Below are 3,646 nucleotides of genomic sequence, written 5' to 3' on the forward strand. Positions count from 1 at the left end.
AAAAAAGATATATAGTTAGAAAAAAAACCTCCAATATATAGATTTCTGTAGAATTTCCTTTTTTTTTTCCTCCTGTCCTTCCTCTGCAAAGTATTATTATTTCCTGTTACTGGTTTTTGCTGCAATAAACCCTCTTATTTCAATCACAGTAAGAAACAAAAACCCAAACGAAGAGAAAACCCCTCTGAAAAGGGTAGAAAACAAAAGGTTTGACCAAAAAAAGGGGGGGGGGGGGAGATGGGAGGGAGCTTGGATTCGGTTTTAAATAGGACTGAAAATTAACACTGAAAAATCAGGAGATGACGTCCAACCCTTTGTGCAAGGCAAAGCCCTCTGGTACTTCTGCCGCCTCTGGTTTTTATTTTAAATTCCCTTTTTCTCTTCTGGGTGCGGATACTTCTCTCCATCCTTATGTTGTTGTGTTTTGTGGTTTTTGTTTGTTTAACTTTGTGTCACTACCTCAGTCTGCCCTCATGTCCCTTACACACAAGCAAAATATTCCTTCAGCGGAGCGAAGAGGTGGCGGATGACCGGCACGCTCCACGACCAGCCCAGCAGTCTCCATGTCGCCAAGCGGCTCATTTTGGAGACATCGGTATAGTGGACAGGGAAGCCAAACACCCTTTCCATTTCAGTGCACCATAAGATGTCCTCTTTCTCATTCATGAAGACGGGGAAATGCTGGTCTTTGCCCTGCTTTATGGAGTTCGACCTAGTAGTAATGGTCCTCACTTTGCTGAACTTGGCTATCCTGCCGTGCTCCAGACACTCCTGCAGCTCCAGCTTATCATTCACAGTGGATGCCAATGGCCTCCTGTTCATATCAGGAAGGTTCCTCCAGAAGTAGTGGGCCCTGTGTGCAGCTGACACTTCTTTGGCATTAATCATCACAGGGTTGGACTCGAGAAATCACGAGATGTCCCTCTTGTCACTAATACCCATGGCCACCACATTCTCAAAGAGCCGGAAGAAGGGGCGGTCATCTCCCTCCTTGGGCTGCGCGTCATGCAACAGGACGTAGAACTCAAAGAAGAGCCAGCCAGTGCCCTTGTAGAGTCCTTTACAGGCAGGATTGACAATGGAGAGATCGTTGCAAGGATTGCCCCCAATCACCAGACCGAACGGGCCCCTCTCCTGGATATGCTTCTGCGTGACGCTGCAGACATCCCCGAAATACGTGATCTTCCCCTGGTGCCATACCATGCCCACCGTGGTGAAGTCCTCGCACACCTCGGAGGCGATGTAGCAGTCCACCTGAATCCCCAAGTCCTTCAGCACCAGGAGCCCTGTAGCAATTCCATCAAATAGAGACAGCACCCGGATGGGCTTCCTCTTCTCAGCTGGGACAGGTAGGTAAACCTTCGGAGGGTCAAATTCCTGGTCATGGTTATTGGCGAAGAACATCTGGAGCCATGAGGGGCAGTCGTCCCGCCGCCGCAGTAGCCCGTAGGTGCCCTTGTGCCCACACATGTAGCAGTTCCAGGGGTCCTCTTTGATGGCTGCCTGGGCAGCCCCCGGGGCCCACTAAGAGATCCACACACTCCACACAAAAGCACCTGCAGCAGTTATTGTTCCCACACACGTGAGCACCTCGCACCCGCCTCCCGCCCCCCGCCACAGCAAATGGTGTGGTAGGACTGGTAGCTGTCATCACCGTGCTGGTGTGCACACTCCAGGAAGCAGTTCTTACAGTTTTGGCACATTTCTCCAACAAAGAGAGGGTGTTCCAGGGTAACGTTGAGGCTCCCTCAAGAGATGCAAATGTCCTCGATGTTCCGGCACTTCAGCCGCACTTCGTACACCAGCTGCTCTCTTGTGTGTTCATCAACGACCTCCTTGACCTTAAGCTTCGCAGTTGTGCTCTTTCGGGGCTTTTTGGCTGGTGGGGGTGGTGCATAGGCAGCTGCCTCAGGTTTGACCCACATGTCTGTGTAAACTTCTTTGTAGGGGTCCTTCTCTTCTTCGGGTGGCTCCAGGCCCTTGGGACCAGAAGGCTGGAACCCTCCGAGAGCCCACTAGATCATCTGTTTGTTCTGCACCTGCATGGCCTTGGCAGTGTCACTCTCATCACTGTCGTGGCACACCGGGAACAACTTCCCCGGGCGGCTACTGGCCACCTGCAGGACTTCACAGATGGCTTTGCGGTACATGGGCTGCTTGTTGTAGGTGGCCTGGTGGAAAGCACTGCAGAAGGAGCTCAGCGACATCAACTTCTCAACACACACCACCAAGAACTTGCCATCTCCAAACCACATGACCCAGCGGGTGCCTTCAGCTGCTCGGCTCCGGCCCATCATCCACCAATACACAATGCGGCCTGGCCACCAGGAGAAGCCCTGAAGTTTCCCCCACACCAGACACCAGCTCCCCAATGCCAAAGCCCTGGCCGTCCTCCTACTCCGGCTCATCGTTGGCTGCTTTGGTGGTGCTCTTGTCCCCAGCATCTGACCCCACGGGCTCAGGTGTGGTGGCCACAGTGGGGGATGCAGGTTTGGTGGGCTGCTGCACTGCTGGAGGGCTGGCCTCCTCCACCTTCTGAGACCCCTGGTTTTCTTCCACAGCATTCATTACTGTGATCACCTTGGCTTTTCTTCTCAGCCCATAAGGCCAGGTGCAGCCCCTCTATGTGAAGATTCTTAGCAGCATTATTCATCATAGGCAATAGGTAGAAACGACCCAAATGTCCAAAGCTAGATAAAGAGATTAACAAAGCTGGTATATCCATAAATACTACTGGGCCATAAAAAGGTATGAAGTATTGCTACGTGTTATCATGTGGGTTAAGCTAAGTGACAGGAGCCGATCGCAAACAAATCTACCCACCATATGATTCCATTTACATGAATTGTCCAGAACAGGTAAATAGAAACAGAAAGTAGATTAGTGGTTGCATAGGGCTGGATGGAGTGAGGAAGGGTCAGAGGATGAAGGGTTAGGGGTAGACAGCTACATGAGACAGGGAGACAGGGGTTTTGGGGGAGGAGATGAAATTATTCTAGAATCGTGGAGGTGGCTGCATCACTTTGTGCATATACTTCACATCCTTGCATATATACTTGAAATGGGTAAACTGTCTGATATATGTCTCAATAAAGTGTTACAAAGAGTCTTACTATCTAAATGTTGATGACACCCCAATCAGAGTTGCAAGACTTCACAAAAGGAAATATAAAAAAAACAGCACAGTTCATACGTCCACTAAAAAATGAATAAATTAGTTTCTCTTAAGTTCAAATTAAACTGGATGCCTTGAAAAAAAAAAAAACAAAAACAAAAAAAACTGGATGCCTTGTATTTTATCTGGCAACCTGACTCCCAAGTCTATTACCTCCACCCTACAACTTACTAATTATCCTCAATTCAAGATCCAGGCATCCAACTACACAGTAGCAAGTTCTACTTGGTTAACTGCCAAATAGCAAATGAACATAAAACTAAAATCACCTTTCTTATGAGAAGATATTCAAATATGTAAGAAGTGTTATGTCAGGGCTTGTGCAGGTCTCTGGAGCCCTCTCTCAACCCCCGATGGCCTGGCATCAACAATCTGGTGGTTGGATTAGTGGGTGTGGTTCTAGGAGCTGAGGTTTAACCAACACGGAGGAGGAGTTTCAAGAAGTTGAGAAACATCACCCTGCTGGTGAGG

General features: G+C 49.1%; 1 pseudogene; it reads right to left on the bottom strand.

Annotated features, from left to right (window-relative positions):
• Positions 1–316: 316 nt before the first annotated feature.
• LOC144295890 (DNA (cytosine-5)-methyltransferase 3A pseudogene) lies at positions 317–2,586 on the bottom strand (annotated as a pseudogene).
• Positions 2,587–3,646: the final 1,060 nt, after the last annotated feature.

The sequence above is a fragment of the Canis aureus genome, chromosome 24 (assembly GCF_053574225.1).
Source record: "Canis aureus isolate CA01 chromosome 24, VMU_Caureus_v.1.0, whole genome shotgun sequence".
NCBI lineage: Eukaryota > Metazoa > Chordata > Mammalia > Carnivora > Canidae > Canis > Canis aureus.